The 16,967-nt window shown below is 43.8% G+C and overlaps 1 protein-coding gene across 7 annotated transcripts in view; it reads right to left on the bottom strand.

Annotated features, from left to right (window-relative positions):
* The window catches only part of LOC120233110 (LIM domain containing preferred translocation partner in lipoma), a 673,125-nt gene that overhangs the window by 476,078 nt on the left and 180,080 nt on the right, over positions 1-16,967 (bottom strand). The gene's annotated exons all lie outside the window — the stretch shown is intronic.

Below are 16,967 nucleotides of genomic sequence, written 5' to 3'. Positions count from 1 at the left end.
GAGGAGAGGAGAGGAGAGGAGAGGAGAAGGGAGGAGAAGGGAGGAGAGGGGAGGAGATGTGAGGAGAGGGGAGGGGGGAGGGGAGGGGAGGGAGAAGAGGAGAGGGGAGGGGAGGGAGGAGAGGAGAGGAGAGGGGAGGGGAGGGGAGGAGAGGGGACGAAAGGAGAGGAGAAGAGAGGAGGGCAGGGGAGGGGAGAGGAGGAGGGGGAGGGGAGGAAAGCTAATATTCCCAAATAAACAGAAGAAAATGCCATGATGGTCAAGCCAACTTTTCAGAAAAGTTAGGGAAAAAAAAAAGTGTTTCCTCCAGAAGCCTTGGTTTTGAATGCAAGAAACATGCCACAGATTAAAATCACCCATAGTCATGCCTTTGATGGTGAAAAAAAGCCTACCACCAAAGCCAACAAAGTTTTGCTTAAAAACAAGCTATTTTCAGGAACAACTCTCCAAGTTAAAGCCCTAATTCACAAAATTGAGTTTGGCTGGTATAACACTGTCTTCTTTCTGCAATTATTAGGCTCTTGAAGGTTTTCTTGCCCTCCCCTCCTAACAACATTTCATTTGCAAAGTGTTTGATCCTGAAATAAACCTGTAATCCCTCCTATGGTGAAGGGAGGGCAGATGAGGATCTGTAGTGTAGCCCTAATGCCTTTATATTTCACTGGAGATCATTCCAAGATGACAGATGTGAGCCTTAAGAATTTTGACAATAAAGTCAGGCTATTTTCCACAGAATTCCAAAGAATGTTCCACAAAACGCGAGTCTGAGAAACTACCCACAAAATGGCTCCATCATAAAATAAATTTGACAAAGCCTGAATTTAAAGAACGCTGTGGCCATTGTTTTTAACCGACAGGACTTCTCCCAGGGAATCTTGCTGAAGGTGCATATGGAGAATCTCCAACGCGAGTAGCTGACTCTAAAAGCAGCTGATTCCCAGGCTGATTGGGCCATTTGTGGAGTTAGTGTTCCATGGAGGGCATTTCAGGAAATGCTGCCATGAAGTGACCATGGATTATGACAAGGACATAGCTTTATTCCTGACAGCAATTCTACCCCTGAAAGGTAAGGTCTGGATTCAACTAGAAAGTCTACAACAAATGCAACGATAATGAACTAAAAACTTTGGCAGAGTGATTTCTATTTCTTGAGACTTTCTTGTATTATAGAAAGATCCTCACCCAAGAGGTCTGGGTCTCCCCTATGCTTTGGATACACTCTGTGATGTTAGGCACTGCCAAGAGGAACTCTCCACCACCCCACCCCCCTCGTTCTCTACCGTACTCCCTTTTTCTTTCAAATTACCTACAAGCATAACTCAGAATCCATTTTCTTTAAGGATCCATTTTCTCACAGTCTCATTTCTGGGACAATGAGAAAATACCAGGCAGAGAGCTAACAAGGTAATTGAGAGTTGGCGCTTCCCTGTCTATGTGAAAGACTGCTGTGCGCAACAGTATTTGCATCAGGGTCTCGGTTTCTTGCACTCAGAATGAGGGAAGTGGATTTCATGGTCTTACATCTCATGATTCTATGACTTTTGGGGGTGGCTCATCATTACCTCTGCAGGCAATGCCACGGGTGTTTTGAGCCATGGCAGAAACATAGGGAAAAGTGCTCCCTGTGTTGCAATGGCATCCCCAGACGAAGTACTGCTTGGAGGGGCGTCTGGGTGGCTCAGCCAGTAAAAGCATCACACTCTTGATTTCGGCTCAGGTCACAATTTCACGGTTCGTGGGTTTGAGCCCTGCATCAGGCTCTGTGCTGACACTGTGGAGCCTGCTTGGGATTCTCTCTCTGCCCTTCCCCTGCTCGCTCACTCTCTCTCTCAAAAATAAATAAATAAAACATTAAAAAAAAGAAGAGAGCACTGCCTGGATAACTCTAACACTTGCTGTACCAGTGGATGCTTAAGCTCCAGCCTCATTATTCTGCGACCACGCCATGTAATGTCTAGCCAGCCACGTGCACATTATGGTGCCTCATCAGGTCACTTGCTGAAAGTGACATGACGTTTGGGGCGCCTGGGTGGCTTAGTCGGTTAAGCATCCGACTTTCGCTTAGGTCATGATCTTGCGGTTTGTGGGTTCGAGCCCCGTGTCGGACTCTGTGCTGACTGCCAGCTCAGAGCCTGGAGCCTATTTCAGTCTGTGACTCCCTCTCTCTCTGACCCTCCACTGCTCACGCTGTCTCTCTCTCTCCTAGAAATAAAAAAAAAAAAAAAAAAAAAAGAAAGTGACATGAAGTTTAAAACCACCTTGACATGGCGGAGAGCTGAAGCAGAGCAGCCCCAGCGTGGAAACATATCCACCGACCACCAGAGAGTTGCCAGTAGCCTCCCTACTTATAATGACCTTCTTCTACAGGAAAAGTATTAAACATCCACATCTCTTGCCCAGTATATAACGTATTCCAGGAAATATCCTGGAATATTCCTGCATAACCCACCCAGATGTACTTTTTAAGGGCAGAGGACCAGAGTTGTTTTAATGCTGGCTCCAAAGAAAAAGGCAGAGGTAAGGAGAAAAAAGCGCCACTTCCATATTTAAAAGGAAAAATAAAAAAACATTTATGTCCCCCCTAAAAGTGATCTGCGAGAGAAAGATAAAGTGCACTCCAGAGCCTTCATTACAATCCCTCTATACCCATCCAGCATTTCCTGCCTCTGTCTCTCCAACTTTTCCTCTCCATCATCCCCACCGAAAAGCAAGCCCCCTTTCAAAGACACACAGACTGCACCCTGGTGCAGTGGGGATGAGGGAGCAGCTGGCTCTTCTGTCTACTTTTCAGACAGGACCTGGGGACTATGAGAGCCTCACGCACACTCACTGGCTTTCCAGGTGGTGTTCCCCCTGCAGCAACAGCTCCTCAAAGGGGCTGGATGGGAGCCAGAGGGCAGCAGAGAGGAAACTCAGAAAATTCAAGTACAGTCCACACCCTTCACTTAGCCTCCTGGGGAGGCTTTTCCCCCTTTTCCATCAGGTCAAATTCCACCCAGTGTTCAGGTCCCACATCAAATGCTTCCTCCTCCAGGGAGACTTCCGACTTCCTTTACTATCTCCACATCTGTCTCCCAATTCCACCAAAAGCAACGTCTCTCTCCTTTAATGATGACAAATACCTGCATTGGGCTCCAATGTAAATATCATAACTCATGGAGCACCCGGGCGGCTCAGTCAGTTAAGCATCCGACTCTTGATTTCAGCACAGGTCATGATCTCATGGCTGGTGAGTTCAAGCCCTACATGGGGCTTTTTGATGACAGTACGGAGCCTGCTTGGGATTCTCTCTCTCCCTCTCCCCCACTCACGTGGTCTCCTTCTCTCTCAAAATAAATAAACAAATCACTTTAAAAATAAAATAAGTATCATAACTTTTATCAGGGAAACTGGTAATCCACCCAGCTCTCTCTCCAGTAAGGGTTACCTGCATTAACTTTCACCAGCCCCACTCTCTTCCCCAACAAGGTATCGTCAAAGGCAGAGATTGGGTCTAGCTCTAGTTGAATTCATTGAATATAAAGATAAAACCTATCTAAAGAAAGAATTAAGACAAGTATATAAATATCATACAGGAAAGACTCTATTGAAGACAAAGAAGGCAGGAAGAGATGGAAGATTCCAGGCTGAGCGCTAAGCAAGGCCATGTCAGATATGTATTAAAGACCTCCTCACACAGAACAATGCATTACCTTAAAAAAAATGGAGGCAACTAACAGTAACTGAGCATAAAATGTAAATCGGGCAGAGCCATGAACATTTTCCAGGTATTCACTCTTGGAATCCTCAAACTAACCTCGGAGGTAAGGTAGTGTTTTCACCTCCATTAAATAAGGGGACGAAGTAAGGGGAGTGCAGAGAGGTCATGCAAGTTGACAGAGGAAACAGAAGAACTGGCCTCAACATTCGGCAGAGAGACTCCAGCAGCAAATGCGCTTGACCATCACTCTCCACTGCCAACATCCCACACAAAGGAAGCGGGATGTGGTACTTTCTATAACTCAGGGGAGGGATATTTCCAAAAGGGCCCAAGAAATGGCATCATGTGAGTATAGGCCAATGTACGCCTAAACATCACATTCTAGATGTCAGCACCTGCATTTGCAGAAAGGTGACTCTCTTGGGAGCTGTGAGGGGAAAACTCAAGCCACTGGTCAGGCTGCAGCCTTTTCTCATGGACCGGACTTCCTCCAACTGGGACTTACTCAATCTCTGCCATGAGCAGTGAGCCTGAACAACTTGTAGCACTGTTATTTTGCGAGTGACAGAAATGGGGCAGTTACCTTGACTGTAAACATTATAAATGCTTTGTGATGATCTGACCAGAGTTTTCCTTCCTGAAAAGGTTAAAGGCCTTTTTAGCGAAGAACTGGATGTGAAAAATCAAACTTAAATGGTGAAAGAGAGAATCTTGTGGCCAATCTTAATGATACTTAATTCTCAGATGAGGAATTCTGTAGTAAACAACCTCTTGATTCTGTGCAAAACATTTTTAATTTCATGCCCTGCTAATCACACAGCTGTTAAATTTCCCTTCCCATCAGTTGTAAAAAAATAAATAGATAATAATTGTAATAATAATTTAAGAAACAGTTGGGCCTCAAACAAAATTTGAGCCCTAATGAATTTTCCCATCTGGAATTAATAATGTAGTGGATGGTGAAATTGCCTGGATTCAGTTGATGTAAAGTCATATTACATTATTAAAAGTATCAAAATGTAAGGCTCCGAACATCAAAAGCTTCCAATATGCCAACCACAGAATGTAAAGTCTACCTTGCATTCTCATACAAGCCGGGCACCTGGGATTTCATTCCAACAGATTTTAACAACCTGTTTCCATCCACTGTGACCTTCTCTCCTCTCGGCCGCAAAGGCACTATACACATATGAGTACTGACCTTACTTGGCATCATAGACTTGATGATCCGGAGCCGAGAAAAGAGAAAGTAGTGCCTTCTAACTGCAAACACATCAATCTAATCAATACAGGGACATTAAAAAGCTGTCATTAATGATGCAGGTCAAAACAAGAGCTAAGAAGTAAACGATGGAAGGGAAAGGTTTTAAAGTATTTGGGGACAAGAGAAAGAGGTGGTCCAAAGGAGTAGGGTGGTAGGTAGTAAGCCAATTTTGCATGGAAATGACCAGGAAAGAAAACTCAAGCACAGAAGTGGCAAAAGGGAACATCCAGTAAAGAAGGAAGTGACACATGTACTAAAAGAAATAAAATAAGTACAGTCGGATGGACCAGAATATCAGCAGGAGATCTGCAAAGAAGACATTCTCATGATTCTGTGCATTGACACTTTTCCCATAGCCTTGGCGATAAAACATGATAGGAAATACCTAGAGCACTAACAAACGGTCTCTTCATCTGGCTTGTTCAGACCTAAAAGTTCACTCAGCAAATTCCTTTTAGCTCTCAAAGGTGTTCTCAAATGCCACTTCCTTCAGGAAGCTTCTCCCCCATTCCACACCCACCAGAACACTCCTCCAGGCTCCCACAGAGCACTGCCAATACCTCTCCTTTGTCACCTACATCGTTTACCTTGGTGACACTGGACCTCCCACTGGATTGTAATCTCTGTGAAGAAAGAAATTACATTCAACCAGATTTCTAGTCCTCAGTGCCAGGTGTCAGCTTGGCATAGCAGGCATTTAAGGGACAGATATGCTTTCTCAAGAAAACCAATGAGAGAAACTTCCTTTTTTTTTTGGTATTCTCCTTAGAGAAAACAGAGATTTAGGGATTTATCAATCTACCCACTAGCGATCCCCTACACATCCCTAGAGATGACAACCACTATCAATACTTCATTGCTCTTCTTGAGTTTACATGAGAACTTCAAAACATGAACACAATTTTCATAACCATTATCACAGTCCACAGGAATAAAAAGTACAGTATAAAGGTGTGCCGCTTTTCTGTTCTGAGCACAGGCTCAAAACTGTTGGTGTGAGAATCATTTCTAGGAACCTAAGGTGCTTTCTCAAAGTCTCAGTGTCCCTTCAGCCCTTCAGTCCCTTCAGTGTCATTGAAAACAACATTTCCTTCATGCCTCATCATTAATGATAAAGGGAATGAGTCAACTCTACAATACAGTAGCAATAATCTACAATGAATGTCACTGCATGTGGACAGCAATTTATATATTCACTATCTCATTTGATGTTTTCCATGAGCTTCTGCTGCAAGAGGAAATGGAATAATTATTTTACAGATGAGGACAGTCAACTCCATAAGATACGATTTGTCCCCAAAACATAAAGCTCATGGAGGCTACGACAAGATGTGAACTCAGGATTCAAGACATCCCATCCAAAGTTGTGTCCATGTGTACAAAGTTGTCTCTCTTACCTAATGTATTGAACAAGGCACCAGAAGTTAGTAATGGAGCCTCTGAGACTTACATGCATGAGAAAATTACCTAATTCAGATAAAGTAGGAGATAGGCTTCACGAAAATACAAAAGAAGGAGAAAGAGAAAGAGACTGTGAAAAAAGAAACCAGTTTGGGTTAAGACAGTCAGTTAAATTTCCTGGAAAACAGGGGTCCTGAACTATACTTAAAAGGCATACTAATGAAAATGAGCCCACAAACCGACAGTTTCAGAATCATCCAGAAGCTCGTCAGAAACACAAATTCTCCCACACTGTGCTCTCAGACCTACTGGACCATCATCTCTGAGAGTGAGGTGCCCCAAGTGATTCCAACACAGGCCAGATTTGAGATGTGTTGCTCGAAAGTTCCACAGGACCTCACAGACGAGAAGGTAACAGGTAGGGTCATTCCAACCCACGTACTGAACCTTTAGAGAAATGGTGCACACATAAAGAATGGGATCATGATGCAAGTCAAGACAAGAGGCCACATGTGGTGCAGACACTCTTCAGAGGAGAAGCTCTTTCACAACCTGGAGGAACACAAATTCACCAGGCAGACAAGGAGATAAAGGAACATGGCAAAGGTTCAAGACATAAACATGATCTACCTCAGCCCACGTGAGACGCCCTGGGATTCAGCATCCCTCCTATAAAGGCAGAGATTAATCATCCTGACCCAGTCAGATGGGGGAGGGGGAAGATTAAGTGAGGTAATTTCATGCAACTGCTCCTAAGGAAAGGTCAGGGACTGTGTAGACATGCAACCCGGCCTTCCTTTCCCTGTCAGGCTAATGCCTGGGTGGAAGAAGGAAACAAGCACAAAGCCCTCTCTGGGACTAGTTGGTGAGTGGCTGACACCGACACTGTTTTGTCAAAAAATGTTCACCAGGCAGCCTGCAGGGGAGTTCCTGTGGTCGGTAACCAACACGCTTCTGCACATTCCATTTGAAGACCTCAGGCTTCCTCACTTCCTGCTTCTCACTCTTACTTTTCAGAGGGGCTGCATGTTCTCAAGTTTCTCTTGAGCACAGCCTTCTTTCTAAATGACACGTAATTTCTACTGGCAAGAGTGCTCTAACTTCTTCTTTCAGATGGGACTTTCGGCTGCCCTGAGAATGGATCTAGCTCTGGTCTTAGATGATCTTCTGGAGAATGAACACGAATCCAGATGAATCCAACCAGTCTGGCTGGTTGGCCAGAGGCCTCTTGCAGTCTTTCTCCCAGGAGATGTTAACTAGGGTTGCTCAAAAGGCAAAAACAAAGTTTCAGAGTCAAAGGAGAGCGAGCGGCATGTTGTCCCAGGGGGCTCCCTAAAAGTGGCTAATGTACATCAGCAATACCTAAGAGGGCGCCAGAGTATGTGGCATCCTGCAGGTTTATGTGACCACTCTTTTTAGGGTACTATCAACTTGAGCTAGTATTTATGGACCATGCATAAGAAAATGAAGACTCAGGGGCACCTGGGTGGCTCCGTCGGTTAAGCGTCCAACTTCAGCTCAGGTCACGATCACACAGTTTGTGGGTTCAAGCTCCGCGTCGTGCTCTGTGCTGACTGCCAGCTCAGCACCTGGCGCCTGTTTCAGATTCAGATTCTGTATCTCTTCCCTGCTCATGCTGTCTCTCTCTCTCTCTCTCTCTCTCTCTCTCTCTCTCAGAAATAAATAAAACATTAAAAAATTAAAAAGAAAAGAAAATGAGGACTCAAAGCATGACTTGGGTAAGGCAGGGATCATCCAACTGTCTACAGCCAACTCCCACAAAGAATGTGAAGCTGCTATACTATTTTTTTGTTGCTATGTTTTATCATCTCCCCATTCAATACCCGACTCACTGCTTCTTGCACTCCCTTCGTGCACAGGATCTGCTAACATAATCAACATTTGGTGAATGAACCCATTTTCCACCACACTGCGTGCTACTTACCTCAATTCTATCATTCGTTCCACTTGCTTAGAAAGTATCTCCCTTTACCAAAACCCCACTCATTCAAGGTTGACTCAAATGTCACTTCCCCCATGAAGCCTTCCTTAATCCCTTGCTCTTCATCCAAGTTGAGAGTAATGGTTCTTTTTCCTTCTCTGAACTTTCTCGCCAAGGTTCTGCTTTTTACTTTAAATAATGGCTATCCGTGCAGTGTCCCCTTCACTGGGTGGCTCACCCCTTCCCTAATACTTCGTACGTATCATCTTGCATCAGCCTCACAACACACTAGGAGACAGAACAGGCAGGGATAAATATACTCATTGCACGGAGACAAAATGGCTTAGTGGTTATGAGAGCAGCTTGTGGAGCCAGACTACCTGAGTTCAAGTCCTGCCTTTACCTCCTATGAACATGTGACCTGGAAGCAAGTTGGGTTAAGTCTCTGATTCTCAACTTTACCTCTGTGAAATGGGATAAGTAACAGTACCTTCCTCAGAGAGTGGTTGTGAGGATTGAGTGAATAATGCAGAGTACTCAGAATACTACTTAACTCAATAAGCATGAAGTAAAAGTCCCAGGGACTTTAGAAGTGGCCAGGTCAGAATTGTCCAGATTTATGTCATGTGTCTTTCCTCCACAATGCTCCCTTTCAGTATTGCTCATCCATTGAGCAAATATTTATTGAGCTAATAGAAGAGCCAGGCATGACTCTAGGCAACTGTGAACTGAGAGAGACAAAGCTCTGAACTCAAGCTCCTTAAACTCCAGCAAAGAGAGAAGAAGAAAAAAAAAAAAAAAAAAAAGAGGCAGAAAGGAGTCAATGCAAAAGTAAGATAACTAAATGAACAAGACAGGTGAGTATTTTTGTTTTGGTTCACCCTCATGTCATCTCCCTCGATCCTAACAACCCAGTACAGTATTCCACACTGGCGAAACTATGCAGAAAATGCTTCCTACTGGAATTGAAACTATATTTCTAGAGCTCAACATTGGTTCAGAACCTTTTGCCTCTTCTCACCAGTTTCTTCAGGAAATGAGCCAGGATTCACTCCGGGGGCGGGGGGGGGGGTCCTCATTATCTTATACATGTATTTTGGGTCATCCCTGCCTTCTCATCCAAATAAACCCAGGTGCATCCCCAGTGGCTGATACGGGACTCAGTACAAGAACATTCTGTCTTGGCACTCAGCTGCTCCTTCTGTCCTCACACTGTTTTCATGAGATTTATCACCAGAGGGGCATTTCACAACAAAGTGTCATGCACAGAACTGTCAACTTGACCACTGTCTCCCTTCAGGATTCCGGATATTAAAAGGGTTAAATCAAACTAATCTCATAATTTGATCCCCGAGGAACTTTGAACACAAGGTTTCCGCATCTTGCAAAATAGACATGCATCCTCTTTGCCATCTTTGGGACATGTTTTTTTGTTTGGTTGGTTTTGGTTTTTTGTTTTGTTTTTTTTTAATCTAGGAGAAATATTTTCTCCAATTTAATTTTACTAGGCTCATACTTAAAGGTTTTTCTACAGTGTTACTAAGTCACATGCCTTAATCATTTGTCATTCTTATGGTCTCTGCCTTGCTTTGCTAATTCACAACTTGGTACCTTCCTGCCACACCATTCTAGGGGATTTACCCAGGAGCTTGCCTTGCCCAGTGGATTCAGGTGGTGGTGGTTGTGTATGAATGGAAGGGAGGGGGAGGTAATGAATAAATTAAAAATTCAAGTTGTGGGTGCACACCTTCCTCCCCACACGAGCTAAAACACTCTAGCTTAAAGAGTAACATTCATGGGGTACCTGGGTGGCTCAGCCAGTTAAGCGTCCAACTTCGGCTCAAGTCATGATCTCGTGGTTTGCGAGTTTGAGTCTCACCTCGGGCTCTGTGCTGACAGCTCAGAGCCTGGAGCCTGCTTCAGATTCTGTGTCTCCCTCTCTCTCTGCCCCTCCCCTGCTCACAGTCCCTCTCTCTCTGTCTCTCTCTCAAAAATAAATTTTAAAAAAATTTAAAATGAGTAATATTCATATCCTTGACCAGAAGCAGATGAAATACTTGCAAAAATTCTATACCTTCCTCCACCTCTACTGGTTGCAAGTCATGGTCTTTTCCTGATCCAAAAACCTGCTGACTTGGAAAGTCAGTCTATTAAGACTAGAAAGAGGTAAGAATTAAATGCAGACACCAATGTGTCCTCAGTTAGTGGCCTCAAATCTCAGTATGGAGAACGCTGTGCCATTGAAATAACTTCCAGGCAGGCCACCTGAAGGCACAGGGGGAACCTGACATCAGAGTGGCCAAGATCTGTTGATGTATTTACCCACCTACACCTCTTGGGAAGTGAGCCACAAAGCCCAAGAATGCTGACTCTGGATCCATCTAGTAAAGTAGATGCCAAGAGGTAGGCACACTGATTATTTATGTAATGGAAACTTCTACTTCAATGAAATAGTATATAAAACTAAATTAAAACAAATCTCAAGAGTTCAGCTACTCTAGGTAGGAAGGCCCAGGGTCCCCTTGCTCACCCTGGACCTCAGTCTCTGAGGCCAAATATCCACTCAGGACCCTGGGGCTCCTTGAAGCATAGGTTAAAAGCTCGCTGAGATCATCTAATTTCAACCTTAACAATTCTTCAGGGAAACTGAGGGCCAAAGATAAAGTGTGGCCCATGGACACAGAGCTACCAAGTATCACAGCCATCAATTCTCCTGAGAGAAATCATACTCTTTTCCAAAACATAAAACATTTATTTTTTAAATGTTTATTTCTTTTTAAGAGACAGACAGAGAGAGTGAGAGCAGGAGAGGGGCAGAGAGAGATAAAGAGAGACAGAGAGAATGCCAAGCAGGCTCCACAATGTCAGCACGGAGCCCGATGCAGAGCTCAAACCCATGAACCGTGAGATTGTGACCTGAGTCGAAATCAAGAGTCAGATGCTTAACCAACAGAGCCACCCAGGCGCCCCCCCTCCCAAAACATAAAACATTTGTGATCTATGATTCTACCCTTCCAACAGGATGTAGAAGTTGGTATAATCATTGTGCCAAGCAAAATTTAAAAATGCATCCAAGGTGAAAGAGTGGGCAATAGCAAATAAGGACGCCTAAATTATACCTTGGGGCTCCCAACTTCTGGAAACACAAAACATCCATTCTCCAAGTTTCAGTAATGGCTCTGCAGTGAAAACAACAAAATGACAGCAGCGGGATTTTTTTTTTAGCCACTATACATAAATGTGTCAGGCACAAAATCAAACCACTCAAAAGTAATGTGAAATCCAGTCAGTTTCAAGTACAGAAAAACATAGCATTTGTGAGGTGTGGGAGACACGTAACCTAAATGTGCTCCTCGGGTGAGTAACTTGAACTAGGAATTCACTAAAAGAAGTGTGAGAAGCCTACAAGAGCGAACACTGAGCAAAAACATTGTGAGACACATTTGATATAATAGTCACATGACTAACAAACTGTCACATCAAACTTTCCTGCAATGTGGGAACACTTTGACACTTCATATTTTTAAAAACTGACATTTTGATTCATTACTGTAAATAGCACGTTGGGTTAAATATTGTGACAAGGAACAGATCACATATGTATGTACATATACATCCACTCTATATATTACATGTGTATATTTTTCCTAGCTCTGTTACATTTTGAGATCTATGAAACCTTTTCTTACAGTAACAGTTTGGGCCAGTGTGTAAACAGGCTACTGCACTCCTAAACCACCCCATTTTCTTGTTAAGTAGGCAGATGGACAATGTTTCTTCATTCCACGCAAAGCGAATGAAGCACAGGGATTTCAAGAGTAATAGAATGACTTCTAAAGAGACTCCAAATAAGCCTGTCAATCCCAAGCAAAGGATGTTATCAAAGTTGTTTTCGTTACCTGCACCTGAATTCACAAAATCGTTGTCACAAACATTTCTCTTGTCTTCGGGGTGCTCCTAATCTACTTAGAGACACAGACACAGACATGTGCAATTCTAAAGCAAGGTCAACTGCTTCAAACATACAAGAAAGACACAGAGTCCTGATTTTTTTTATTTTTTCTTATTATTTAGAGCACATTATTTATAGTAAATCACATGTTCTCTTAGCCATTGTTCAGAGTAAACTGATTCAACTGAATGAAAGTTTAGGTGTCCATGGGGCCCAAAAATTTTTAGAAAGATTGCAAGAATATTCAGATACTCGGGACAAACTTTCTTCTCAAAGAAAACATAGTGTTTGATTTCCATCTAACACCAAACAATACAATTTTCTAACTTCTTACCTCTCCTTCCAACTCAACTCTGAAACAGAAGGTAAAATATCCATCTCCCTGAACATCCAAGTTTAAATTTCAATTTCTCCCTTGGTGCTTCCAAAGTTATTATGTACTTTCAAAGTACAGACAACTTTATAAAAAGACCAAAAGCTAATCTCATTCACACACACACACACACACACACACACTACAGAAATAGACTCACAAACAAATTAGTCTTATATATTCGGCTTTCTCCCTGGACATTATACTATTGCTATTCAACTCATCCTCCTCCTTAAACACCTAGAAAGGTAGATACAAAAACAAAATATTATATATCAGATATTATACTCATGACAAATAAGGTTTGCCTCTGTCCTGAAATTTAAATTAGCCAAGGCTGTCCATCCTGATCACATACATAAAAAAGAAGACTGCCCACATTTACGGTATTTCAGAAAGGATGCAGAATGTTATCATCCCATCTCATCCAAATCCTACAGAAGTAGGAAAGCATAATGGCTATCATGTAATGAATACGGCAAACATTGAGAGGAACCTAGAAAACAACAATATCAACCAAAATCCAAGCTCTTGCTACAACATTCAAAAATCCTACATCTTTATAACCAAAAACAGTGGTCTAATTTTGTTCTTAGCTAAATTAGTCAATTCACTTAGGGCAGAAGGCCTTTTACCACCCTACCCCGCATCCTGTATGTATCCAAATTTATTAAAAGTTTAAAAACTCTTACACACTATTCTAAAGTTTATCTCAAACTAAACAAATTAAAGAATATACAAGTGCACTATTTTTCCTTGGCTTACTGGGAGGAAAAAAAAAAAACAAAACAAAACAGCTAAGGAGTTGTCCAAAGCATTATAACAAATCACTGTTTGAACCTGAGGTCTTGTGATTATTTTCCCAAACTCGTAAGAGGGTAGGTCACAACCTTAAAAGGTTGGAGATTCCCCGTTAGAAGGCTGAATCGCTGCCTATGAAACAACACCCCTTCCATAAGTAGTGGGGAAGAGCAGAAGCAACATTACATTATTTGAAGACAGAAGACCTAGAATTCAATCAAATCTCTACCATTTATTACATGAAGTGAATTTGAGCAGGTCCCTCTGACTCGTTTCTTCACTGTAGAATGAGGATGATACTGGACAGCATACTGGGTTTTATGGAAATGAAGGACATACAAGAAATCATGCAGAATCCAAACTGGTGAGAACACTGTTTCCCCAAATCATTATTTGCCAACTTTCACTGTCAACTAAGAAAAATGTTAAGAGGTCGATCTGAATTCAACCAAGTTCAACTCAACAAAAGTTTACTGTATGCTCATCATATGTGATTTGGGTCCGTGCCCGGTGCCATGTTTGAAAGCCAAGGGGGAGGGAGGGAAGGAGGCAGAAGAAGACGGAGGGAAAAAGAAAGGGAGAGAAATCCCTTCTATCCCCTAGGCCACTGCAATCTTGTGGAGAAGACAGCATTTCACATAGGAACGATCTGAAGAATATTTAATACTCTGTAATAAAGTACCCACCAAGAAAGGATGGTGCTGACAATGCCTTTCATGGTAGTCTCATGTGAGGTCCTATGAGAGGTCAGGAAAGGGTTCAGAGCAATAGCAGACATGACATGATCTTCCCCTGCCCCTTTAAGTATCTACTTGTCATGACCTCATCTGTGGCATCTGATAGGAAAGTGTCTCTGGCTATGGGCACTGCTGAGTGGCACCTCAGGCATTCACTCTGGGCATCTATCAGCCCCACGCTTTCCAGAACTCCCCGTCAGTTCCTCATTCCTTCCTCTGCATGGAGTTCCTCTCCCTGTTCACCTCCCCAGCCCGTCCCTAGGAATAGCGATGTCCCCAGGCCTGGCTCATCTCCATCCACCCTGCCCTCCGGCAGGGTACATGTGGCACAGTTGGAACAGGAGAGAAATCAGGAGACCCACGTTCCCATCCCCTATCCTTACTGCACTCGGTGACCTTGAGCGAGTCACCGCCACTCAACGGGGCTTCATATCCTCACCCAGCAAATGAGCAGAGGATGTTGAAAAGCCCTGCCTACTCCCAAGTGTCCAATGTCTGTGTCCTGACCTACAGCTTCCAACAGTTTCCAAGTGACAACTGGGGCTCACCAGTCGCACAGCATCTGAAGAGGCACTGACAGGACCACATCGACGGTTTCTATTGTGGGGAAGGTCAGGGGCTCCTTCAGAAAATAGCTGATCTAAACAGAGCCCGAGGACTGTCATGGCAACACTGCTCACGAGCTGCCAGAGGTAGGGAGGAAAAGCAGCCAATATGCGTGTGCAGCTGCCTCATTTCAGAACAGCCCTCAAACCTCGTTAATATCATCTTGCTTAATACCGAGTCCCATAGATCATAAGCTATTTTTACTGTGTATTTAACAGATCTGTGTCTCATCTTCCCCGCCAGCATGCTCTCAGTCCGGTACAGAGGACTCTGCCATCAGAGAGTCGATGGAACCTCGGGCCGCCCAGGGTTAAGTCAGAAGAAGGAGAGATGGGGAAAAGGAAAATGAGCAATGGGGAGAAATGGAGTCAGGGGACTGCAGATTTGGGGAAGAGAGGGGGAAAGATGTAGTAAGAGCAGGTAAAAGAAAAGGAAAAGGGATGGGTGGGGAGAAATGTATAGTCAGGAGGTTGGAGGGTTGGGAAGAGGAGGGAGAAAGACGTAATAACAAGAACAAGCCAATAAGGCAAACGCTCATGTGTGAGACACTCAAGTCTGGTTCTCGCAAGAAGTTCGCTATATACTTAGGAGAACATAGGCATTCCCACCTCCGTCCTGCTCAGTCTTGATCACAAACAAGGTCTATCCACTACCTATCACGGGCACCTATCCACCACAGGGTGCTCATCAGAGCTTCTAAAGAAGAGCTTTTTCTAAATACCCTGTTTATAATCTGTCTCCCTCAGGCAGAGAGTAAACTCTAGCTTACGATGACTGACCACGCTTAACGAGGTAAAAGCACCTGTCACAGAGCCTGCTACCTAACAGATACCCTGTAAACGTCCCCTTGTTTCTCTCCATTCGACCCAGCAATAGTGCTGTGTGTACCATCTTTATTCCTAATGGTCTTCAGAGTAAGAAGGAACCCAGCCAAGGCCAGAGCGGTGAGCCAAAACTCCAACCGCAACCTTCCCTCTACTGCTTGGTCAGATGGGGACGCCCTTCTCAGACCTGCTCCTGATGGGGCAGTTAAAGTATGGTCAGTCATTTCTTCCCTGGGAGAGGTCTCTAGATAGTTGTTGAGTCCCTTTCCAGTTCTGAAATTCCATAAGCCTCGAAGTGTCACATCCGTCTTAAACACAAGCAACACAGAATGGGAAGAACTGTAGGAGGAACTGTGAGCACTACCAGGAGTTAAAGTATCTGGAGAAGCAGAAAGGAGTCCTGAGATTCAGAACCCTTGTAATAGGGCCAGGGGACAGGTGTGAGTAAACACGGAAAGATGGTAATAGAAAAGAGGGTTTCATTGTAAACCAAAGTCCAAGGCTAAGACTGTATTTCAGAGGTAGAGAGGTGGAGAGATAAAGAAAGGGAGAGAAGTAGAGACATAGCGAAAGAAGGCTTCCATAAAAGGGAGGATATGAGCTGGTCCCCTAGGCAGGAAAGCAGGCACAGGCAAAAAGGAGGGAGGTGGCATTTCATAGGAGTTGGTCCTATACAGCAGAAGGGTCAGCAGAATCTTAGACAGTTACATGTTTTATTTGTTTTATGTCTCAGATCATCTTAACTAGGTCTACGTTCAATGCATTAAAGGCTAGAACAGGGGCGCCCAGGTGGCTCAGTCAGTTAAGTGTCCTACTTCGGCTCAGGTCATGACCTCACGGTTCGCAACTCTGAGCCCCACGTCGAGCTCTGCATTGACAGCTCGGAGCCTGGAGCCTGCTTCAGATTCTGTGTCTCCCTCTCTCTCTGCCCCTCCCCCACTCACACTCTGTCTCTCTCTCCCTCTCTCTCTTCTCAAAGATAAATATCTAAAAATTTTTTCAAGGCAAGAATAATAATGGTCACCCCCACCCATCCCTTATCATGATGCTACATGGGGTAGTAAGGAGGAAACAGGACACATGGGCCCTTCCCCTCCACCCCTTATAACATCCCATCCAAGTCCACTTAACTATCTTTTAAAGCTGACTCCGATCCAGTTTCTACAAGAAACCCCCAGGTAGAAAGGCTCCTTCAAAATTCTCTCACTCACAAAGTATAATTACTGAGCTCACATATCACACTGAGTCTTCGTTGGCCCTGACTCAAACTCACCTCCACATCCCTGCCACCTCCCATCTTCAATTTTTTAGCAAACCACCCTGCTTGGTAGGTGCTATATAAATGCTTATTAAGTCAGGCTGGTCTG

This window comes from Hyaena hyaena, unplaced genomic scaffold (assembly GCF_003009895.1).
Source record: "Hyaena hyaena isolate Hyena2069 unplaced genomic scaffold, ASM300989v1 scaffold_84, whole genome shotgun sequence".
Taxonomy (NCBI): Eukaryota; Metazoa; Chordata; class Mammalia; order Carnivora; family Hyaenidae; genus Hyaena; species Hyaena hyaena.
This window is presented reverse-complemented; position numbering and strand designations above follow the sequence as displayed.